This window comes from Struthio camelus, chromosome Z (genome assembly GCF_040807025.1).
Source record: "Struthio camelus isolate bStrCam1 chromosome Z, bStrCam1.hap1, whole genome shotgun sequence".
Taxonomy (NCBI): Eukaryota; Metazoa; Chordata; class Aves; order Struthioniformes; family Struthionidae; genus Struthio; species Struthio camelus.
Genome location: NC_090982.1, coordinates 68,878,919 through 68,904,855, shown reverse-complemented (window position 1 = coordinate 68,904,855; position 25,937 = coordinate 68,878,919). Strand labels below are relative to the sequence as shown.

Here is a 25,937-nt window from a genome sequence, read left to right as displayed (position 1 = left end):
GGGGGGGACTATGCATTTCCCCAGCAAGGCCAAAAGCGAAAGTCCTCACACTAACTCTTCTACCACAGTAACTCCATGGGCAAATCTGACTTTGGTTTATGAGGGTATGTTGGGTTGTTTCTGCACAGAAGTGCAGCTGTTTCTTCTCTCTCATTTGCACGGCGACAGCACTCTGGGATTTCACGACACCAGCCTTCTGTCCTTCTTCCTCACAAGCCCAGCATGCTGCAGCTCACGCTCTGGGCCCAGGAACGTGCAGGGGGCCCCGGAACGTGGGAGCTGTGGAGGTCCACACTCCTACCTGCCTCCTCCATGTCACAGAGTTGGGGCATGGTGCCGCTTTGAAGCATTTGCAGGCCAGCAAAGGAAGGCCTGATGCCTTCTCTGCCCTCCACCCTGCCCTGCAGCACCGTCTTTTATGCTAGTCACCGGCTCATAGGCTCATATGCTTTCAATGTGTAATGCCATTGTGCCTTTATCCTGTCCCTCTGCTTTCATCTCTTCCTAAACCTTTTCCAGTTTTTATTTTAGCCAGTACTGACAAATGTCAGTCCCAAGGGGGTACATTTATAACTCTATCCTGTCAGTGTCACCAAAACATCATTAGCATTGTGCTGAGCACTTTGCAAATCCTGGGCTCAACTCTGTCCTCACTAGCATTGCTGTAAGTCAAATGTTACTTTGGAGTATTCATCAGTAGAGCAAAATGTACCTGTGGTGAACCCTGCGGTTTTAGAGAGAGCTGTAATGAAGCTGTCTCTAAGGTTTTCTATTATGAACTCAATCTACATGGAAAAACCTCTTCTGATGGCAATACCTTGAGAAATATTTTATGCTTACAGTTGGGTACCTTCAATTCCAGTAGCTGTCTTAGTGCCTGTTGGCTTTGGCAGAAGTGACAGTGGTGCCTCTGAGTAATGAGTTGAGCAGTTCCATTGAAATTGCATTTGTTTTTAAAAGCAACTGTTTAGCTTGCATAAACTGCTGATCAGTTTACTGGAGAAAATAAAACCCAGGAGCTGAAGTATGAAGCCTGATCATCCAAGGCGCTTTTTTTGATAGGACACACCACTTTGTCGTATCAGTCATGAACACCTACAAGCCTAGCTGTTCTCTGGAGAGGTAATCTATTCCTCCAGCTACATATCCTCACTCTTAAGTAGTGAGTTGTTTTGGCTTCACTTTAAGAAGGTGATCTGCAATATGTTTCCTTTCTATTTTGACTAGAATTCAAACATCTGTGCCTGACAACGGCACTGAAAGTAATAACATGACCATATTTATAACCGTAAACTGTGCATGACAAAAGTCACATCAGTTTACTCTGCGAGGCATTTAGTCCTGATGTGCTGCTTTAACTGCTAGCTGCACATAGCATATACAGCTAAGAGCAAGCCCTCTTGTCATGCATTTGTGCACAAACATCCCACATTGCCTCTTGTAACAACAGCCACATTATGCTTCCTTGCACAAAACCAGCTGTCAGTTTGGATTTCCTTAATCCTGTCAGATTCCAACTCAGCCAACTAACAACCATTATCTATGGGAAACCCTTCTGTGAAATAAAGCAATGTCCTTACTGAAATGACATGTCATAAAAATTAGTTTGGTCACCAATCTAAGGAAATACTTTGTTTAAGTTTGAAAATTACAGACTCCTGGTATCATACTCTTTGGTGCTATAGATCTCAGAAATGATGAGCAGAGCAATACACAAACAGAACGCAGGACCCACGTCCTGCTTGCCCTCTTCACATATTACAGCGCAATGGTGCACAAATGTGTTTTGCAGGTTGCTGCAATGTAGATAGCTCATGTATCGGCAATGGCACAAAACTCTCAGTATAACCTTTCTGCACTCTGTACATGAGCACACCTGTGCATGCATACAATAGAGGAGGATTTTGACCTGGTAGAGTTAGGATGGCTCATTCAAAAACAACCTGCTATTGCCAATGACAGAGTTAAAGGTGAGAATCATTCGCCAGAAAGCCCTCATAATGCTGACGGTTTTTATGAATGCCCCTGGGTTCGAAAGACAAAGGAGAAACCAAACGGAAGGTGCATACTGCAGTTTATTTCTTCCTCTGGTAAACAGGGGTTAGTAGGAAACCATGCCGTATTTCCTGGCCCCAGGCACCAAATACAACTTGGAGAATTACGTGTCAGATGAGTGAACAACAGCCTGAACATCTTTAATGTAGTGGTCCTCAGCCTTTTTAGCCCACAATAAACTGCACATAATTTGTGCTTCCCCATGTACAGGACCCACTGGGCAGGAGGAGAGAGGAGGGCTGGATGGGGAGCGCTCTGCCTCACCCGTGGCTGTAGCTCTTCCCCGGACAAGCATACCTCAGTGGCTGAGAAGGGGGAGCCGTCCCAAAAGCAAGTCGATGGCTCAGATGTGTTGCTTTTGCCAGGCCTCTAAGCACCCTTTGACAAGAACTGCAGCTCTCAGGACACTGACTGGGAGAAGGTGAACATTTTCTCCGTGTTTTCCTGTTGTTTTTCTGCCACACATAAATGGATGGCAGAATTGCTAACCATAGTTAGTCTAAAATCAGGAGCTAGTTTTCAATACATCAACAGATTGTCTAAAAAGAAAATTTCAAGCTATGACGTTTTTTACTCATCTTGTGGATATCATTGAAAGAAATTAGGGATATATTTTCTGGCTTTTTTTCCTCCACAGCAAGAAGGGAGAAACTTGTTTCTTTGTAATGAAAGCTGTGATCGCTATCTAGTTATATGATCTGGCATCAGAGACTTTAAGAAAAAAAATCATGAAATGTAATTGTACTCATGTAAAAATCCCAAGAGCTGCCAATGCATACACAGTTTGATAATGCTTTTACATCCTGGTCATCAAAGGCAGTGAAGATTTTAGTGTGTTAAAACTTAAAGCTCTTCATGACATTTCAATTCACTTAATATATTTGTAAAAACAGGGAACTAGATTTTGTTCTCGCTTCACAAAATAGAGTACAGCCCCCAGTTCCTGTGCTACTGCCACACAAACAAGAGTACGTACTTTATTGTTCAGAAGGCGTGTTATAGCTTTTTGAAGATAAATTTTGCTTGAAGAAGGGAGATGTTAGTATCTTTTCCAATAAATGCATTAAATACTATTTTATGAACTTGACTTTTTAAATTTTGCGTTTCCAAATTAAAATGATGCTTCTTTGCTAATAGTTACTTCCAGCCTAATTATTTTGGTTCTGTCAAGTTCCAACTGCTCTTTAGAGAGGAAAAAAAACCCTGCTGTGGCCTGTTCACTTTAGGCTGATGGAGGCCTCTAGGCAATCAAACTAATCAGAACATTGTCTCAGGGTCAGTCTGATCTCTGCAGAGAATTCTGCAGAGGCTGCAGCTGAGCTCTTCACATCACGTTTGAAAGTTTTGCACATTTTATATAAAAAGTAACAGACAGAAGCACACAGGAATCCAAAGCACACAAGAAAGGTATTTTTATAGGACAACCGTTCAAGCCCGTTTTCAAAACTCAGTATTAAATCACATGTAGCGACTGTATTTTTGTGGAAGAAAGAAGGCTTCCCCAAGAGCATTGTTTCTAGATTGAATGCAAACAATAAAAGGATGGTATCAGAATAAAACAGGTAGAGAAAAAAGCTCGGTACAAATCTGTTTCCACTGTAAACCTACACTGTGAATTTATGGTAGTGTCTATGCTTTTATTTCTTTCCTCACACATGCATTACACCAAAAAGTCTGTTAAAATTTTTGAAGTTTCAAAGTCAAACATTCAAATGCCAAGAAATTGCAACGAAACTATAATTCAGCCCTCTTTGCACACATGCATTGTTATAGTCTCTCAGCTCATGATTATATATTATTTTCCAATATAGCCCCTTCCTCAATGCAGAAGTTGGTTATTGGTTGAGTAATGGTAATTAAGACTGCTGCCGTGGGAAGGATTTTGGAAAGATTGTGTTTACTGCAACTCTGCATTAGGGTCAGGGGTACCCTGATGTGGAGAAATAAGGGCCCTCCCTGCTAGGAGGTTTAAGGAAAAGGGCACAGAGCCAGAGCCCAGATGAATTTGGAGGATTTCTCTTTTGAAAGACCAAGCATGAAGGGAAAGGCAGTGCCAGAGGTGAAAGAAGGAGAGGACTCCCTGTGGCACCCTTCATCTCTCAAAGGACCAAGGGGGCAGAGGACCGTGTTGGGAGACTGAGCCGAAAGCACTAGGTCCCACATCCCTGGAGACCCACCAGATGTCCCCCTGATGGGTTGCAACTGGCAGGACCAAGGAGTGTGGGAGAGGAAAGATAGCCTCATGGTAAAGGTAGTTTAAATATTGCCCTGGAGAAGTAGATTTGGTCCCTGCTTGTGCCACAGCTTTTTGTTGTGTTGCATCAGGAGATACTGAAGTTGCGAGCACCACAGGAAGATCCATAAGGAAAGGAATGATCTTGTCTTCAGAACAGCAGTAGGATACTGCAGTAAGGATACCTCGGTATTACCGGGCTACACACTGAAAACAGTGAGAATATAATATAGTCCTTCATACAGTGAGCATGGTCCTTCCTGTGCAGGGAATGGACACAAGGACCTAGTGGGAATCATGCACTTAAACACTCTCATAAAGTATATCCAGCAGACAGACAGATACTTGCTTCACAGTTAACCACTGCCTTCTCCTAACTTCTGAGTGATTTGCTTTGCCATCTCCATTATTAATTACCTTGTATGTAATAAAATGTAAATTCATGTTACCATGACAGTGATGCAGCATCAGTGCTTTAGGGCCACTGATTTTATTAGGGCCGGTCCAGTGTTAAGAGGCATCCAGTCCCATACAGAGTGCACTGGAAAGGCATTCAGAGGGCATGCAGGATGGTTTCTGGCCCCTACCCTAGTTTCCATGGTTGGATTATTCCTGTACATCTGCTTTCCCCTATAGGTCATGGATGCTGATACGCAGCCTGCATTGTAAAGCTCTTGACGTTCCTCAGTTAGGAACTGCAGGACCAATGGTATGCATTAAAGTACCATTCAATCCCTGAACCTGTCTGGATGAACTTAGTCAGGTTGGACTTGCATGGTAAGGCCAATTACAGCAAACTGAAAGGGCGGGAAGTAGATCTATGGTAATGGAATACTACAAAAAGTCTTACAATTCAGGAGTGACCTATAGTATGGAAGGAACTGTATTTCTGGTGCAAAAAAAAAAGCAGATAGTACTGCCCAGAACATAAGCAAAGGGTGCTTATAGCTAATCCAGCTTAGATCAAGCAGAGTTAGAAAACTTGAAAGAAAACTTGTTTTTTTTCACTTAATTTTTTAAAACAGGTTTATTTAAATACCAGAAAAGCAGGAACACCATAAACATTAATAAAGAAACTGAATTTCACGAAATCCAGAATACAGCAACTTGCGTAACTAACAATGTTGAGCAAATAACTGTTGATGTTTCCTGAGGGTTTAAACACCTTCAAAGTGGGATGTTGCTGAATGAGCTGGTGAGGAGCCAACATATAGGGTGATATTTGGTAAATTTGGAGCAAAACTAGCCGGTGATGTTGGACTAGTCTACTTTGCTTCTGCTGACAGGGCGGAAAGAACTGTTTTATGTGGTCATATAATAATGACTACTAGTTTATTTTTTCCTCTGCAGATAGAGAAGAGATGTATCCTTCATTTCCCTTGACATCAACATGGCATTCTTATATACACCTAATTCTACCCTGGTCTCCTCCCACTGATGGGGCTTGTGTGCTTTGCAAATGCTTGGCTTCTTGCATGGGGGAGAGTAGGAAATATAGCTATATCCAAAATCTGCAGGCAAAGAAGAAGCTGAAAACTATTTTAAGCTAACATTTCCTGTGCAGGCTTCCGATATTTTTTCCCTTTGTGTTTGCATTTCTCTAAAAGTATTGCATGTGGCCACAGATGCAATTTTCCCTACTTCATTTACAGTACATTGCTATTATTTTGCAACCCAAAACAGCTGGAGAGTTAGATGAATAAGATAGCTTGAAAGTTTTTTCTTTTGACAGGAACCAGAGCTAACTCTCTTCCATTTGTAAGCACAAGCCTCAACAGGAAATTTCACATACATTAATTCACTTCATAAAAGTTTCACTTCGATTAATTTTGTTTTTTAACTTTACAGCTTTAAAAGTGTGGGGCATTTTTTAGATCTCATTGATGTGAAAAGAGAATACAAAGTGGAGATTAAGTTTTTGCTTTTTGTTTTAAAATACAGAAAAGATAATGTATAGCAATATCCTGTCCTGAAGAAAGCCAATTATGAATGGACAATGGGGAGCCTTTTGAAAGAGAAATAAATGCCCTGTCTCTATGATCCTATTCAGATAAAGCCATAGTTTTGTATCTGTATAGGATTTTTAGCTGCACAGGTGTTTGCATCAGTATTTCTCAGGTCCTTGTTTTGGACTAGACCCCCTGTTATAATCAATAGGTCTGTGCTAGTCTTAAAAATCTGTAGGTTTGCCTGTAAAAGCAATTCAGATGAAGAAAGGGCTTTTTTTTTTGGCAGAATTCTCTCAATGGCAGAAGTTCATACCCTGGTTGCTTCATCCGGCTTCTGAAACCTCTTGCCATCTTCTGCTGTTGTTGCTTATGAACAGCTTTCTAATTATTCCCAGGAAAAATACCAGAAAAACACGAGAGCAAGATAGCCTTTTGGGGGTACCTGAGCTTTCTAAAAGGGCACTCAAAATAGCCTTTCTTTATGATATACCTTATAGATTTATATATATAATATATATATATGTATTTATATTTCCTGCTCTTTTGTGGATTACTACAGGAGTTATGCTCTCTTTCAAGGAGAAAGGGCCATGCTAAAAGAATTGCCCAAGTTAATGGGGAGCAGAGGCAGGACTGGACATCAGACGCAGTGAGGTCTACACCTGGTCGTGCTATGGCTCAGTAACCCTTGGCAAAACACGTGCTCTTTCTCTTTTGCCTCCTTTTCTCCTCTCATCTTCTATTTGTCTTCAGATTATATTGGTTCTATCCTGTGTATGTTCCACAGATACTATAAGGAGAACTCCAGCCTTGCTCAGGGTTTTAGGTAAAGATTAACTTGCCACTGCGGCTACTTGGAGACCATAAAATTTGTTTAAACAGGAACTGCCACCCACTTAAATTCAATAGGAGATTGCAGCAACCAAGTTTCCTGTGAATTCTGCCTTGTGCTTCACTCCCACAAGTTGAAAGCCTCCTCAGAGAAAGTAGTTTCCCCTCTCCTTGATGCGTTTTTCTTTTTCAGATATTTCATATACAGCAATGCTATATGAGGTGTTAGGAATTTCACTCCCTGGAGCCGACGATTTAACTTGGAGAGCTAATATTTTCACACAACGAGGATGCCTCTGATATTTTCAATCCTGCTAACTCTGCTTTTGATGTAGGTGTCCAGTGACTCTCGAGGGCGTGTGCAATCTGCAAAGAATTGAAGAAGCACTACGTGGAGACACACTCTCAGCTACTACTAGTACCTGGCCCCTACCTGCCTCTTTAGTCACCACTGTGAGAAAGATTGCCACTAGTCCCCTGCACTGGCACAGGCTTTCAGCTAACTTTTCATTTACTGCATATTCCCTCCTACCAGTAATCAGCAGAAAGGTCATTTTTATGAACTAAATCAGGGATTTACACACAGCTTGTGTATGGTTAACTAGCAGAGAGTGGTGAGTATGGATTTCCCAGGGGAGGCTAAATGGCTTGTCACTTCTGGTTTGTGCTGCATGCGGTGATGGGGGTGCGGAGGCAGGAAGCACTGTGCTGTCACAGTCCCTCCTCTCTCCTCCAATACTGTGTGAATGTATCCAGTTCCGCAAACTGTGCCTACGCTCGGATCTGAAATATATACACTCAGCTATCCCCTTAGGGTTGCCCCTCTTAGGCAGGTTGGGAGCCACCTCAGCCAACACTCATGACAACCTGGAAAGTTTCCCCAAGTTGCCTTGCTGGAGCAAAAGGCAACTACTGGCTATTCCCAGTGTTCAGCCCCAGGCACATTTTATTGCTGCTCTATGGAAGCAGGCTCCAGAAACTCACAAAAGCAGCTTAAAAACCATAAGATTATACCAAGCTATAAACTTTGGGATTTTTAATTAGTCTTTTGGGTTTTAGTTTTTCCCCTGAAACTACAAGGACTAAATATTTATTTTATCTGAAGTATAAGCTACAGTTCCCACATAATCATACACAGACACAGGCCAGACACCAAAAAGCAAATGTGGGAAATAATCAGAAAAGGAGGGCAGCATAATTGATGCCAGTCAACAAGCTAACAAGGTTGTTAGACCTCCCTTTCCCATAACAGTTATCATTTTTGATGAGACTGTAATCTTATAACAGCAACTGAATGTCTGTTTCTATGCTGGGTGCAAATAATGATACTATCTTTCCACCCTGAAGCAGATATGAGCCAGGGTTGGTTGAAAAAGCTGTGCTGCTGTACTAGCTCACTGCTGTACTAGCTCACCCCCATGCCCAGAAACAAGCACTTGTAGACTCCTGTGTGGCACAGCAGTAAAAAAACATAAATACATAGTAGGTCAAATGGCTTTAGCCTATATTAGATAGGTGAACTAATGGTTATTAAAGAGTGGCTGTAGATGTAGCATTGTCACCCAACAGAGGAACTATGTGAGCAAACCTGTGGGGATAGTACGTGGGCCAAAGCTATTCCGTACCTTTACCCAGAATATGAAGGAATAACTGTGACCATAACGGAAACTGCTGGTGCCATAAACATGGGTGTTGCAGCAAATAATGAAAGGAAGCGATCATGTCTGCAGACTAGGCGAACGGGTTGGCAAAGTGGACCCGTTTGAGCAAAACGTGTTTAATACAACAAAAGGCAGAATCGGTCTTTGAAGAACAAATAACATTGAAGGAAACACACAACACTGAAACAGATTCAGGGAAATGGTGGATAATCCACTAAGCATCAGCTCCCAGGACAACGTTACTGCTAAATCTACGAAACTATGACTCCAGGAACTTCACAATAAACATTGACTGTGTATTCATGATAAAGACCTGAGAGCTGGCTACATTATCAGCCCCCACCCCTTCTGGGATGCCTCTGGTGTCAGGGTCTGCTGTGTGCGTGCGGGAATTTGGATCTGTGCGTGGTGTGTTAAGTGTGCTTCCCACGGGCTTGTGTCTCCTTCCTCAGGGTTACTTGCCACAAAGGGGCAGTGCATAGGGATGAATCTCTATGTAACACTGAACATCTCAGGTGTTTGACTTACGTACTAATGGAAATGGACCCTAAAATGTGACATTTGTTTTATCTTTCACTGTAACAGCAGAGAACACAGTGGGACTCATATTTCAGCTGTAACCCTTGCTGCACCCAGTCAGTGGTGCTGGCCTCTTCTCAAAGACTGTAAGCTATGGGGAAGAATCTGTTCGTACACCCAGATGATGCAAACTTACCCTGGGACCATGGAGCAGGGCAAATGAGTGTGATTAGGATATTTCACCATTACAGAAATCCTGAACTAACTTCCTGGCTTGTTACAAGTGTATATATGTCAGAGCAGCCTTTTTAATGTTCTTAATTAGTCCGGGGGAGGAGGATGTACAAAATACCCCTTGGAGCGGGCAGTACAAAGAGGATACCTGAATCCCCCATTCACACTCCTGCAACTTGCACTGTGATTCCACACGCGGCTCCAGCACTGTCTGTCATGTGAAAATGTTCATGCATCAACAGTTCGTGTAATGTCTGCATCAAACTGAAATAAATAATGCATATTGTATTCGCATTTCTCAGTTTTGCCTCTTCTGCTGCCCTCCCTTTGAGGTGTGAAGCTACAGGTTTCATGTACTTTCCCTTCCATTCCTTGCAGTTAATGGTATAGTACCTTCGTTTAACAAGATTTTGGGGTGTTTATGAGTTTCTTCTGAGCTCTGGTATAGGAAGCTAGCTAACAGTGTTTGTCTCTTCGAGGCAGTAAAGTCAGCGATCTTATAGAAGTCATAATATCCTGACCATGTTACTCAGCCCGTGGCTTATGTGATGTTATACTTCTCTTTGAAGAGCCAGTGGCTATTTCTGTAGTGAGGAGACTATAAATACATACAAAGAAGATGAGCTGTAGCGGAGCTTCAGTGGAACCTGCCAGGAGCAGGTATATAATATTTGTCTGACAGCAAAGAATGTGGCTAGACAAAGTGAAAGCTTAAGACAACCGTGTGAAGAAAGAGGAACAGAAAGTGTCAAGAGGAACACAAACGAGAAAGAGTAAAGTGGAGGAAGAACTGGAGGAAGAAGAAAATTATAGAGACGGAGCCAGACAAACTTGGAAAACACAGAAAGCGCGTTAGGGGACACTGAAAAAAAGTGTAAGAGTAGGATTCATGTCCCCAGATTTTGGCCATTTTCAATTGCCTGTTTTCAGAGGTCTCTGACTGCTACAGAGGAGTCCTAAGCAGCTACCATAGACCAGACATTTAACTTCCAAATGGCTCATCTTATCTCAGGGGAGGTGAATTGCACTCAGAAAGGAAGCTTCAAAGCTGTTCAGCCAGTTATTCAGTCTCTTCCAAGTGAAACAGCTTTGCTTTATACGCCTTGAGAACTTAAAGTCAGTTCCAGTTTGGTTGGTGAATCCCAATGTGTAATTGCTATTGGCCTCTGAAAAATGCCTCTGTGTTCTCAGTTACAGCAATACAGCCTGGTAGAAACTGTCTGGCTGTTGTCATAGCTCAGTCTCCATCAGGTAGGGAATGTAATCACGTTGTCAGGCAAAGCTGGTATTTCTGCCTTGCTTTGCTGGGAGACAGAGCAGGAACACTTTTTACCTGGGATGATTTAATCATTATTTATTATTTATTTTATTTTCTTCTTGAAGGAAAATATACAAAAAAGCCTGAGTTTTTTAAATCCACTGTGAATTCTGCTCACCCTTTTGTTATTGGAGCACATGCCTTATTGATGAAAACAGAAAGTCAAAATACTGGAAGGTATCAATGCATTAAAACATTGGCATTTGCACCTCCTGGAAACCCAAGAGATAACAGATGCTGTGCAACCACAGCAGTCCTCTTTGAAGGGCCCTGAGCAATGCTGACAGTAGATGAGAATTGTTTAGCAAAACAGAAAATGAGAATGAGCATAGACAAAAAGTTGAGGAAAGTCTAATGGAAAAGGAGTGTTGTGGTCTGTAGTGTATGAAGGAAAGGACATCAATATTTGGCACGAATAAAGAACATGGCAGGACTCAATACATATGGGAAAGAACTACTAGTACAGACAAGATGCCTTCACTACACTGTCACTTCTGGAGTAGGAGTCCCTGATATGGCTCTTTTGTCACACATGGCATATTACTCTGTCTCAAGGGCAGAACAAGTTAAGAGACAGGAAAATTTTGACTTGAGTCTGAAATGTAAGAGTCTTGCACTGTGCAGTATGCAGCCAGGAAGAGATCACTTGATATCATTTGTCGCAAGAAATACCCAAGCAACAGAAACCATATTTGTAGCAAGCCAATGGTGTAACCACAGAAACAATCTACTGCTAACTCAAAAGTAAACAACAACCAGTAAAAGTCCAAAAGCAAACAAGTCCAAAGAAATGCAGTTGTCATTACTGTCAGAGATCAACCAGCTTTCCAAACATGAAAGGGAGCCCCAGGGAGGACTGACCACAGAGCAGCAACCATGGCAGCTAAGTGCTGATTTGCAGAGATGAAGACAATATCTTCCTGCACCCTAAGACAGCTTTGTTCTGTGCGTTCCTCAGTGAACTTTTACACCCTGCACTGTAGGAATGCAAAGCGTGACAAACCTTTAGGCTGGAACAACACCTTTTCTGGAAAGCTATGTCTGTAAGAAAGAAGCAGGTAGAAGAAGACAAATTAGGATAAGAATTTGGGATCATCTAGTTCTTGTTTTGATGTTCCCCATTTTTAGGAAGCTATATCAGAACCCCTCACTTCATTATTTCATTTTTAGCATACTCAGAGAAATTCATCACCAAGTTGAAGATAGTACTAAAGACTTATGAGCGTAAGTTATTCTTCACAGCATCCAGCTCCCTGCAAAGTACCAGTGCACCGAATAAAGGGGAAGGTGCAGGGGAGCTTCAAAAGCTATCTGTGAAGGAGAAGGAAGACACGGAGGAAGTCACTCAAGTCTAACTCCATGCCCCAAATTACCTGCTAGGTGGAAATGTTTGCTGGTGCAGGAACAGTTAAGGGGCAAAAGGAAGACAGTATTCCCCACAGTTACACTTCCTAGTGCAGCCTAAGCCTTTTATAGCATGGTGAGGGATTGACATTAGCTAGGTTCCCCTAAAGCCCATCACAGCGGATGTCAGCTTGGATTCATAGTATATCTGCATTTATGCTCAGGTACCAGAGGTGAAATTGTTCATATGTGTGGAGGTGAGTGCAGTGCCAAAACCTGGAAAGGTTTGCTCTATGGTGTGTATTGGGCCCCTTCCAAGCCATGACTGCACTTTTAATTTGTTTTAAACAGCAGGGCATTGCCTGTTAGTTGGCTATTAACGGTAAGCAAAATAATTCTCAGAATTAACACATTTCTTATTATTTGATGCAGGGTCACATAGCAAGTATTTCTTTGGACTGAAATGACCTGGATACAATGCAACATTCTATTTATTACAATGGGGCCACATACGCATTCAAAGGTTGTTCCGTTCTTATTCTAAGAGAGCACAGAGGCTGGCCAGAGAATAACTGTCCTCTCAAGCCTGAGTAAACCCAGAACTTTGACAGTCAACATATTTTAGATTTTAAATGTTCTATTATGACTCTTCCAAACCCAAACAAGGCTGAGAAATTACGTAACAAATAATGATCTTTTAATGCACATTATATATTTTCTTCAGAGGAAGGAGATCTTATAAAATGATGCCAATAGTTGGATGGTATTGGCTTTTGGCTAAACATATACCCTTTTATGGGTGGAAGCAACTACCATTATGTCTTCTTCTGTTCATTTACTTTTCAGAGCAAAAAAATAGCAAAGCACAGCAGAGATGGCCCAACATCCTCCAATGCACTTAGTCCTAGGCAAAAATCCAGGAGGCCATTTAAGAAAGGACAGGAAAATTTTGTTCACATTATGGATTCTTGAAGGAGTGCAAATATCTAATTGAGTGGCGTATTTTAAATTTTGTAATCTTAGAGAAATTGATTTAAAAAGAAAGATCTTTAAATTTGGAGAAGGTTCAGGACTACATTAGAATCAGCATTAGAAACCAGGCATCAGCTTTGGGGAACAAATTATCTGACTGTCCTTTAAATTACCTCTGTAGGCAAGGATGGGTATAGGAGAGACACAACATCTATTCAAACAAGGATTTTTTTCCTTGTTTGTTTACCAATGAGTTTTGTAGCATGGGGAAAATGAATCAGATTTTGGCATTTGTGTGTTACAGCTATACTAGCAAGACAGTAACAATAATGAAGCCATCAATACTTATTATCTATCATCTATCAAAAATTAGGTAATGGAAGGAAAAAGGGGACTCTCCTGTTAGGATTCTCACCAAACTCCTGAAAATGCCATTGTATCTTAGAAAAATAATTAGGACTTGCAACTAATACCTAATCATTTACCCAACAAATGAGGCCCAGCGAAGGGGTGGTATGCAATTCTGGGAGAGGACTGGTGAGGATACAGGAATGACGACTAGCACTGCAGTCAGCAGAGATAACCACTGCCAATTCCCTCTGTGTAAAACAAACAGAAAACTCATCCTGCTCCTCTTGCCTCTCAGCAGTTGCTTCCTATTTTTAAACTGGCTTTTGCTGCTGACTACAAAAGAATGTAGTAATAAACTGAAATGACAAAATTCCTCACGCAGTGAGTATGTGCCAGCTTTCTAAAGCTGCTTAGGTACCTAATTCCTTCTGAAATGTTGTTGTTCTCATGGTTTAAGTCTCTTTTCTCTGGCAAACCCGGATAGCCAGCTGGGGGATTACATATCTCAACCTTTTCTGAGGAACCGCGTTGGGTATCACAAGAGAGGGTTTTGGATAGGTCGGCAAGGCCTTGTCACTTGCTCAGGAGCAGGCTGATGAGGTGGACACAGCAGGCATCCCAGATACCTTGCCTCTTGCTCTGCTGCAGCCACAGTCCATCGCGCATGCAGCAGCTGCAGGGCACAAGGCATCTGACAGGAGAGGGCTCTGCACCGGGACATGTGTGTTCTGCCAGACATTGATTTTCCATGTGTCCGCCAGTGAGCAGCTCTCACTTGCTATGCGTGACAAAGGAATTGCAGCAATGCTCAGTTTTTGTTGACGGTGAAGTTGTCACGTGTATACTTATGGCATGGGGTTGAAAAGAAACACCCTTTCTTCACATGTAACCAGTTATCTTAATTTCAGTGACTGCTATTATGAGGCCCAGCCATTTATTTGCTCTTTGTGTATGCTTTGTTTTGGTGATCTCCTAAGCCTCATGATATAACATCATGTCATATAAAATGTAAGCACAATAGTGCAGCTGTAGCTGTAAATCAGGGAAATTAGTAAAAGATCAGCTTTCTGTTACAACGCATTTCTCTTGAAATCCACTCTGTGTTGAGTAAGCCCTTTGCTTGGAAGACTGCATGCACTTGCTCCTGCCCTTGGTGGAAGATAAGGTATGCTCTTTTTTAGTCAGCTATTCCAATTTACTTAAATCTCATCCAGTCCTCTTTCTGACCCTTGTCCAGGCAAGGTTCAGGAGGGAACAGTGATCCCTTTCCCTTGGGTCAGTCTTGTTTGCTCAGCCGTGTCTCTGGGTGGTATTCCCTCTGCTAATTCAGACTGAAGTCACCTCCTGAACTGACAAAGTTGGCCAGTTGACTGCCCTGCCCAGACTGCTGTCATTGCTCATTCCTCTAGCCAGAAAAATGTTTTTTTTTTTCCTTTTCAGATTTGGCCAACCAATAAGTAAAAACTTGTCTCCCAAGCAGAGGTGAGGTCATACAGACACTGAGCAGAACTAGGAGTCTGAATGAGCCAGTTATGTCAGCCAGTTAATAACTTTACTGTTGTCATTTATTTGTCATTCATCCAGAAGAGTCCGAAAGTGCTTTACATTCTTTAGAATTGGATTATAAACTCTTCTTGCTAACGGGAGTGCTTCATACACCACTGAAAGTGTGTCACCTCATGGAAGGAGTGCAGAGCTGTTCAGTAATGCCCTGCCACATCGCACCATGGGGGACAGGAGGCAAAGACGATGTTAGCTAACTGAAGCAGCAACGGTGTTTGGTGCCATAGCCCAGTGACTAGCCAACTGGCCACTCGGAATTTGGTGTGGAGCCCAGGGCTAGCCCTCCCAATCTGTACAAAGTACTATGAAAATGGACCGTCATGTCAGGGCCACCTCTTCTGCAGGACAGAGCGCTGCGATGCCGAGTGAGATCTATAAGGATTTGCTCTAGGACAAGTTGCCTAAGCATCTCAGTAACTTAAGCACCTGTGAAAAGTTAGGCACAAAGTTAAGGACTTGAAGACTTTGCTGTCTCTCAATGAGATTATGGAAATTATCAGTACCATTCTGGGTGGGGGTCAGAATGTTTCACTTTCTTCTCTTGTTAAATATGGAAAATAACACTGACTGGGCTACCTCAGAAACATTTTGTATGGATTTATTAATTCAGCTTTACATGACACTTTGAGAAAGCTTCAGTATAAAATAGTTCATGTCATGCCACTGTATGTGTTATTTCCCTGAATTTAAAGAGGTAATAGAAGCTGCATGAGTGAGCACGCAGTTCACAAATTTCCCCCTTCCAAACCACAGCATACGATTTGCTGAAAAAATTTTAGGTCTCTGCTTCTGACCCCTCTGCTGCAGGAGCAGGCTACAATATTTTCAAATGTGTCTGCAGTTCAAATCCTCTCTCCTTTTCAAGTGTTGGCCAAAGACTGCTTTTGCTATGACAATGTGTCTCTCAAGGTTTGAGCTTTTTCCTTGTCTGAATAGCTTACATAATGAAACAAAGTAGTGAAAACTGAATACCTTGTCATTTCAGCCTGTCAGCTGGTTCCCTGTGAGCTGGAAAATGGGTATGGGTGTAGCTCCATGGGGCATCCATGTGTCTCAGAGCAGTTTGCTCTGGGAGTAGAGGGCACTTTGCTAGAGCTTGCATCTGGTTGTGACTGCACATCTCAACTCACAACTGCCCTTCTCCCACTCTTAGCCCTGGAAACCTCACTGACTTCTCCTAGCACCCACTCCAGCTTTCTACAATTTTCTCACAGTCCTCTCCCAAGGAACCCATCATGCCACAGCCTAATGCAGTTTCAGTCACAGTGCTGTGGAGTTTTGAATCAACAATTCATGAACAGTTGAGTTTGGTTGGTTGGTCTTTTTACCCTACAAAAGTAAGAGTACCTTGCATGGCCAAACACCCTTGGAAAGCCATTGGGGAGCTCGCAACTGCTGTGTGTACTTCTGCTCATTTGCAGAATGCAAGGCCAAAGCCTCTGTGATCTGTGCTAAAATGTCTGGAGAGTTACAATGCAAGCTTGAAAAACAGCAGCCCACACTTTTCCAGCCACTCCTTCCTGGAAGAGAGCCTTTGTTTACTACACCAGCTTGTGAAATCCTTATCAAAATCACTGACGCCTGATGTAGAGTAACTACAGTTACCCTAAGGCTCCTTTGTCCTTTTTTCTTTGTCTTTTTTTCTCTTTGTACTCTAATGGAAGCTCTCTGGATAAATCGAACTGTTTCCCTATGACTAATTTTATACTACCCTATAAGAAGTGATACCAGATACGGTGCCATACTAGATGTCAATTAAAAAGAATGCTTTTATTAATAACAATAAGCAATAATTGACAAGTGGAAGAGCTTTGGCTTTTGCCTGAGCAAGCCCTTCTGTTGCAAACAATTTTGGGTCCTATTGTTTGCTGTACTTTAAAGTTCATGAAAGCCCTGGAAAACTTTTAGAGAAGTTCTGAAAAGTCCTCACAGAAAATATTTTGCCTTTTTTTTTTTTTTTTTTGAGAAATGCAGACACTGCCTTTTTTTGGCCAACACTAAAACATTTGTCACGGAAACTGAGTGTCGTATTTCTGTTTGCTTTTATGGTCTGGACGTTCCTGTCACACTGCATTTCCTGTGTTGCATTGTACCCTTCCTGGGGCAAATGAGCTGGTATCATGGGATCGCTGTTGCAATGCAACGGGGAAGATGGAAGATGGTCTATGAAGTAGTAGACATCTTCCTTGAAAGAAATACTTTTAATCAAACCCAGAATTTTCAGTGGAAAACCATCTTCAGAAGAACATTTAGACTGGCTGTAATTAGCTCCAATGGGTCCTGCTTCCATTTCTGAAAGCTGCTGGGAAGGAACAGCGGTTGGGATAGGCTGTTTCAATGAGTTAGCAAATACTTGGAATATACCAGCTCATACTCAGAGCAGAGGATTAGGAACAACTTTGGTGAAGCGGAAGAAATGTCATAATATCAGGCAGGCACAGAGTCAGCCTGCCATTAGAGTCTTCACCGTTTCTTTTCTGTTCCCTGCTAGTCTGCTCTTTGCTGCCAGTCCCTGTCACAGAAGCCTGACAGGCAGAGGCAGCGATGCTGCGAGGCTGATGTTCAAGAGGTGGTCCCCTCTCTCGTCCTTCCTCAGGGCTGCCCACCCACCCATTGTCCACCAGGCAATGTGCCGTTCAACCTCCACTGTTAGCACAGGTCAGATGAAGAGTATAGCGATCGCTGTGGGTAATGGTATCTGTTATTTCCCTGTAAGTCTGTGTATTTTTTGTACTTTCCGTTTAATCTGCAAGGAGAATGCCCAGCCCCAGCACACCTTTCAGCCAAGCTCTGTTACAGAGTCAGGGTCTGTCTCTGCAGAACAGCTGCTGAAATTACAGCTAGTTCCCAAACCGGCTCTTAAAAGTCACCTCACCTGAGGTGGCTGTGCTTTCCTACCTCCGTCCCTAGCTCTGTCTCCATTCTTCCTGCCCTGCCCCTTGAAACATCTGATATACATTTGACGGAGTGCCAGATTGGATCTATGATTGTTTTTGGGTCAAAGATTAATTTGATGGCAGTCATGAATTGCTTTGAACATTTACCGCGTACAAAGTTTTCTCCAGATTAGATCTCTTAAGCATCCTCACCTAGTGGAAATCAGCAGACCTGCTTGTTTGTTTTAATTGCTTTTTGAAGCCTGGCTTTTAAAACCATATATGAAGTTAATTCAATCGGTATAGTCAAGAAATGCTGACGGAAAGTGTAGCAATCTCAAAGCCATCTTGTGCAATGAAACAGATGGAACAAGTTGAGCTTGAATGGGCTTTGATGTAGGAAGGTGTTAAAGAGAAAGTGCTTGCTCTAGCTGCCCTGTGATTAATATTATGTCAGGGCATGACGAATGCACAAAAAGGCAACAGCATTCTAACCCCCCCCCCCAACTATAAACCCATCAGTTTTACCTTTTTAATATTTCCAAGATGTCTTTTGCTACTGGAAGCCACCTGTGCCTATCCATTATCAGAAAATCTGCTTTTGATAGTGCCCTTTCACTGAGCTTTAATATGTACAAAGGGTATTCTGACTATTTTTATTAAATAGATAAAGCTTCAAACAGCTTCTCCAGATGACCTGCAGACTCTACAGTCTTGGCAGATTTCCTTATGTAATTTGCTAAGGGTGATATTACCTGCAGTGCTGATAAAGGTCCCACTTTCAAGCTGTTGTCAGTTAGTCTTTAAATCCCTGCCAAGACCTGCTATTGAAAGACAAACTGTCTTTTTGTGACCACTCCCTAAGCATACCCAAGAATAATGAATATGTCAGTCTTTCACCTCAGCTACTAAAAATGCCAAACTCTTTTTTTTTCTTCATAAATTTTGTGAAAGCCCGGCACCTCACTGATAAAATCTTTGCATTCTGCTGTAACCTGTCTGTAAGCCATTTTGCACGTTATAATCAGCAAAATAAGACCTGTTAGCTGAATTTGTTTTGAGAAACAGCAGGCTAATTTAGTGCAAAATCATTATTTATGCTTTTGCTCCTGAATGTGACATACTCTGTTAAAGGAAAATTAACCTAGATTACTTAGCATCAAATATTTCCTGCATATGAATGTTCTATATAGGATACAGTTCCCATTTAGGGCTCAAAATATTTTCAGCCTGAATTTCTGTTGGAAATTAAAGTAGAGGCCGTGAATACTGGTATGATAATGGGATGTGAAAAGCCACAACAGTAGCCAACCTGATTTAAGAGACCTGATTCTACTTCCATTTAACTCCATTAGTCAATGGATCACACTCATCAAGAAACAAAAGCCAAAACCAGATAACAGGCCAAAGCATCCAGTTCATTGTGCAGCAGGATGAACCTGTGTGGGTCTTTATTCCTTGGCTGTAGTAGATCCCTAATGCCTCATTGACAGATAAAACAAATCAAGTGAGCTATTGCTCTCACTTGATTAGATGGTGGTGTTTGTTAGTAGTAACTGACTGGCTTTTTTTTCACCTTGAATATCTGGACTCAGGTGTAATACAGGTCATAAACGAACTGGATTGCCTGTAGATCACTAGTTCTCAAAGGTTTTGCATGCTTCCTCTTCCTCTGTTTTTGTGCGACCCTGGTGTGCGTCCCTCCCCAAACTGAACAGTGGCTCAGTCCTGCAGAGCTAGGACAGGCTGACTGCAGGGGTAAACCTCATGCCCCCACCTTGCAGCAGGTGACCTTCTGCCAACAGTTAAGATAAGATAGCTGGTCTTTGGCTAGTCTAAGTTATGATTAAAGTCAATAAATAGTCACTAATTTCCCTCAATCTATTGGCCATTATATCAGAATAAGGTAAAGAAGCAGAAACAGATTTTGTACATAGAACCGCAGAGGAACAGTAACTAGAAATGAGGGAAACAACTCTTTTCCATGCATCTTTTCAAACAGAAAATGTCTTATCTATGAGCAAAGTGTGGCTCAAGAATTAAAAACAAGACCAGACACTACTGGATGCAGCACAGTTAATGAGACGACTCTGTAGTTGGCTCCTTAGTTTGGGTACACAGTTACAGAAGTAGATGGCAACGATTAGTTGCTTCCATTCATTATCTTTACAAAAATCATGTTATAAGAAATAGGAATAGAAAAATTGGACTGAAGAAGGAACAATTTTGACTGTGAAAAAACCTAAAGCAAATTAAAACAAGGAAGGGAAAAAAAGCCTTTCGTCACTTTACTAGGCTTTTAAAAAACAAGGATGAAATTTGGATCTTTGTAGTTTGCCCAATTCATAGTTTGTGGAGGTAGGTGGTTTCTCTAATTGATTTGGGTTTTCCTGCCTTTCAAGCAAAGGCGGGGGGGGGGGGGGGGGGGGAGGGGGGAGGGTTGTTTTGCAGAGTCTTGTCATGCAAAGGTTTGCTTTTCCATCAAGTAAAAAACAATGGTAATAAAATACTTTTCACTTCTGTATGTTCTTTCATCTAAGGGTGTCAAAGCACTTTGCAAAAGCTAAATACTTCTCACAACACTGAAATGTAGGAATGGATTATTATCTCTATGGAAGCAGCAATTAGAAGAACAGAGAGCGAAATGGCTTACCTGAGTTAGCAGCAAAACTTGCGTGTTAAGGAAGCCAAATGTGGTTCACCTGCAAATTCTCTCTCCTCTGTGTTCTGGTGCTGAGGTGATGCTTAGCTTTTTGTCTTATCTCTACCAATACAGCAGTTGTCATTTTTAAGTTATTTTTGTGGTGCTGAGTATCAAGGGAAAATAAAATTTACAAAGGAAACAACTTCTTTCTCAAACAGGAACAGGCAGACTCAAGAGTGAGGAAGATGCATAACAAAAATCAGCTGAATTCCCACCGCAAGAGCCAAATGCATCTTAATCTAATAAGGAGAGACCTCCATGTTCCTCCCTGTCGGTATGGGAGTCGGAGTGTGGCAACTGCATACAAGTTGGGCAAAAAGGTACTTGGAAGAAAAGGAGTATTTCCTCTCTCCTCCTCCTCCTTCCTTAGCCTCTACCTCTCTTGATATCTATCAGCTGCCAAAGTATTTAGTATTATTAGTATTATCCTCTACAACTGGGATTTTAGACTAGTGAAATGTCAGGAGAACTGTCACAGCCCAAACCTGGGCTGGGGAAGGGGTGTCACCTCTCCGGTGATCCCAAGCTCCACAGCTCATGTTGTGAGTCTGCACCGCTGCCCGCAGACTGGCCACAGTCTGAGCTTGAAGCCTGAAGGGTCGGGGTGTGCTTGCCTCTGCCTTGGGTCACCCAGACTGTATGAACAGGCAGGCTGGAGCCTTAGGGACACAGGAGATGTTGCAGCTTGCTCTCTCCGGAGGCTGCTGGAGTTTACTCCGTGGTGACCTCTTTGTGTGACTGAAGGAACGAATCATAGATGGTGAGCAAGCCCAATCTTGAGACAAGCCTCAAACCAAGCTTAATTTGCCAAAAAGACAAACTTGCTCTGTGTTGCTGTAGCTTAAATTAGCTGAGAAGACAGTTCAGGAAGGGCAGCTCATACCAGCTTCTTTATCCCAGGCAGCCTTTGCACTTCTCACTCTGTGCACCAGTTGTTTGGAGCCCAATAACAGCTCCTCGACCAGTAGATACAGGTAGGCTACAGAGGAAGATGGAGCCATCCCCCTTCTCATTCCTAGAGCACCGCTGGCCCTGAGGTTTTGTGACTACCAGGCTTTGCTGCAGCATTTCCAGACCTGTAGATTCTTTTCTGGTCCTCAGCATGGTTCTTCATTTAAAGGAAAAGGTGGGAAAAGTGGAGCACAGAGCTTAATTACTCAGTGATTTGCTTGCTATTATTTTTCAGCAGGTATTAAGAAACCCATTTGGATTTCTACTTACTGAAAAACACCCTCTGCCAATATACTTCTCAGTGTCATTGGGGTGCTTCTGAATTTTCTACTCTAATGGCAATTATCTTAGTGGAACAGCGTCCCCTTCATTCCCCCATCCCCCCCAAATCTGTGCTGTGTACTGAAACAAAGAGGAAACTGGTGTCTGCTTGTCTTACGCAGCTTGACCCCAGCCTGTAATTTTTATGATTTGTGTGGCAGTGAAAGGCAAAGAAAGGGGAAAAAAGCAAGAGCATAAGGAATACAAGGAGAAAGAAGCTTCATTTTTCCCAAGCTGCCCTAGGACTGACCGCAACTCAGCTAGGGCTGATTTGTGGCCATCAAGTAAGCGAACACAAAAGCACCAGGGAAAAGGCACAAAAGGCTCTCCTTAGGGATTGACAGCTTGTTAAGGACCATTATTAATACAAGTTCAGCTTAAATGACAGGGTCACCTATATGATGCTGTTTGGGCTCCCTGTCTTGGTCTCATAGCATCTTGCCACATTTCTATTCAGAGAGTTTTATCTAACAAGCACATAACCCTGATTTAACCAACAAGTATCCTTAGTTATCTGACTATATAGGCTGCACGCTTATTTATCACTAACTGAAAGGACACCACACACCACTATCCTCCAATATCCTTAGTGGAAGGAGAAATCACTTGGATGAGAACCTACTTTTGTTTGAACTTGAAAAGCCATATTTCATTAGGAAAATGAAATCAATTAGTGGCAAGGGATGACATGGGAAGTATTACAGTGGTCTACCCACTGTATTTAAAGGTGTTTTTAGAGACAACTAATACAGCAGCTGTGTCCTAGGGACCTTGCAAGCCAAGAAGAAAACTGGGTATGATTCTTATGCAGGACCTGACTAATGGAGGAGCCATTCCATATCTTCAAAATAGTAGGGCCATGGCTTAAGAGAAAAGCACAATTTATCAAGAAAGAATGAAATAGTTTAGTTTAATGTTTCTTGATGTTACTCGGTTCCTCACAAAAATCCCAAATGAATTACCTTTATTTTATTACCTCTTTTTTGTGAAGCACTTTAATGGGAGCATTCTTGAGAAGCTTCAATTAATTTATACACTAATATTTTGAAATATTATAGATAAAATTTTATGAGCATCCTATATCTGGAAGAGATAAGGAAATGAAAAATGTATTTGTTTTTGGAACAGCAGGATTGATTATTAAGTTATCAGAGGCTTCAAATACTGACAGTTTCTGTTCAGGAGCAAGATATTAAACATGTTGTTTACCAAAAACAACTGAAAAAGCATGACCAAACAGAATATGTACCTTCAGTATCTGGTGCAGAAGTGCCACAGTGTTTCCGGGCTGTCCCAGCAGCATGGCAGGAAGGAGGCACACGGGAATGGAAAGTTAAGGGGAAGGTAATCTGGTCCACCCCATTCTCCTCCTCCCCTTGCTAAGAAGCTGTGCAAAGTCTCCAGCTCCTGTACATAAGTAGTAGCAGAGAACTGCTTAACTTAACCAGCCTGTCATGGGGTTTTACAGTCTTTCAGACTTTGCATGAAAGACAATCCTTGTTTTAGAAAACCACTTCTTTTGTCCTGCAGAAACCAATACTAATTTGAATAAACAGTAAGAACCGGTGACGGGGGAAGACAAAAACAAGAAATAAAAGGCTCAACAGATGTAAATCAGCATGGATCTATTGACTTCACTGGAGCTACACCAAAGTGGACAAGCTGAGGTTATATTCTATTATCACTAAAGTTGTGACATTCTTTTGGAGAGGATTTTTATCTATAACAGTTTATTTTAACACTTTTTCCCTTCTTAACCCACATTATGTTGTCATCTTCTCCCTACTAAACTAGCTTATTCTGTTAGGTGCTGAAGTTAAGCAACTTTAACAGTGGTCAGAGTTGGGGGAAAGGCCACCAGCATCTTGTAACTCTTCAATGATGTTTGTGCATTAAAAGAAAATCTAAGAAACTAGGACAATTTGGTTAAAAAAGAAGGTTGTGTGAGTTTAAGGCTGCTCAAGGGCAACCTTAATTTATGTGCCAATAAGTTACACAAATATTTTCTCTACTATTCAATTAAGAACAAGTAGTTTCCTTGGCAACGGCCACATTACATGGAACTTACCCTAGCTCTGAGTTCCAACAGAGTACTTTCCCTAAGAAAGGAACATACTCATCTATCATGTAAATGTCTAATTTGTACACGGTTTTGAGAGAGAGGGGAGAAAATGGAATTTCCGGCAAATTAACATAGCTCTTCTCTTTTACTGGAGTCAGATCCATGCTTTTTTCAATAGTTTTCTCTTGTTTTTCATTTACATCTTGATGGTAACTTGTCTGTTAAGACAGAAAAAGGCTAGGATTATAACCTGGATGTAATAAAAACTGCAAAGGGAAGGCAGGCTATGGGTGAAAAGACTGCTGCTGGTGAGGAGGGAGGTCTATTTTAAAAGCAGGAAGGTGGCAGTCTTCTTCCATTCCGGTGTTGTTACTGAAAATGTGTTTTGTGGTTCTGTTATGATGCTCGTGATTAGTGTTTTTGTGGGCAAAAAAAAAAGTTATCAGCCTGATTACACAGGTCATTGCTATTTCCTTTTCAACTATCACCTTTATCAGTGCTACAGTTACTCTGCTCTTGCAAGGTTTCTGGCTTCTAGCATGCAGGTCCACTCTGAGACATATTAGGCAGTGTGTGCCTGTGAGGGATCGGTGTGGCTATCGCTGTGCTAACAGCCCTCTCTCTGTTCTGAGGCATTTCCAAAAACAAACTGAAAAGCTATAGTCAGAGCCAAGCACAAACATCATCTCTGGGTGTGGAAACAAGCAGCTCTACAGAAAAGGGGGAAAGCCTGCCCCACCTCCCTTTGGAAGGAATGTGTTGTTCATTTTCCATATGTTCACACTCTCTTCCCAGTTAAGCCTGCAACTGGCTTCCCTGGTAGAGTCCCTGCTTTGCTCTCCCGCTCTCATAGCCCCGCCATGGAAAATGGATTTGGCATTGTCAGATTTAATCTCCAAGAGAATGTTTCTGCAAAGCTGGAATAAAATCTGTCCCACTGCTTTCATCTCATGGCTTACGTTCAATCCATAAGACAATTCTAGGTTTTTAAGATGTCATTCTACAGCTTTTTCCCCTATTCCTCTGCCCATCAATAGTATTAAGCTGGAATTTACTCTTTTGCCTTATGCCTGTTTGTAGCTCTTTGCTTTAGGAAAAAGAATCTCCTTAGCAGCTATGCAGACTTCTACACTCTTTGAAATCTCAGGTATTCCTTGTATTTGAAGATCTCTCAAGGGAAGACACGTTCCTCTCCACGCCCTCTGTGTTAGTGAGACTCTTGCTGTGGAAGTCAGTGGTGGTAGAATGCTGCACTCTCCGTGTGTATTAGATTTCCCTGTCTATTTGCTTTAGGTCAATTAACATAAAATCTAAAGGACTGTGGTTTAATCATATCTTTCATCCGATGCACACCCAAACATATCTAGCATTATGATGTCATGAATTTATTATTTTAGCACTTTTCCTATTTTACTGCATTTTGCTCTGAAGAAACAGCAATTCTAGGCAGCTCTGCAAAAATCATTTCTCGTCGTTAATAAATAGATTAATTATTTCCTGTTTTACAAGTCTCTGAGATACTGAAAACCAGAGATAACACGTAATTATGCTCCAGCTCCAGGTCAGTACGAATGCGTGACTGTGATGAAACATATGTTCTTCTTACTTGATAAAATGAATAGAGTTGGTTATTCTCTGCCTAATGCAAGATTTATGGAGGCTGTCATAATTTATTTTCTTTTAGTGCCTGAGCATTGTAAATAATGCGATAGATAAGCATATTCTCATCATGTAGTGACTTTATCTAGTTCTGCTCCCCTACCCCCAACAATTAATTGCACACATCCTTCAGTCAGCGTATTTCCCCCTTAATTGCATGCTGCAACATATGAACTTCTCTAGCCGGTGGCTGGCTGTTTGGAGGCTGGGAAATGAAAAGTCACTGCAAAGTCACATCATCTGTGAAGAGAGAGAATGGGGGTGAGACAGGAAACACAGGTCACTGCCTGTTGCTGTGTGTGCAGACAACATCTAATTTTTCTTTTGTCCAGTG

The 25,937-nt window shown here is 41.9% G+C and overlaps 1 protein-coding gene across 18 annotated transcripts in view; it reads right to left on the bottom strand.

Annotated features, from left to right (window-relative positions):
* LOC104146858 (ankyrin repeat domain-containing protein 55) overlaps window positions 1-23,359 on the bottom strand; it is a 133,456-nt gene extending 110,097 nt beyond the window's left edge. For 14 of the 18 annotated variants that reach the window (XM_068927568.1, XM_068927565.1, XM_068927569.1 and 11 more), the window contains exon 1: window positions 23,132-23,359. The gene's annotated coding sequence lies outside the window, so the exon portion shown is untranslated. Of the gene's footprint in view, window positions 1-20,559; window positions 20,714-23,131 lie in introns of all 18 variants that reach the window. The other 4 variants (XM_068927572.1, XM_068927575.1, XM_068927584.1 and 1 more) reach the window with 2 other exon arrangements.
* Window positions 23,360-25,937: the final 2,578 nt, after the last annotated feature.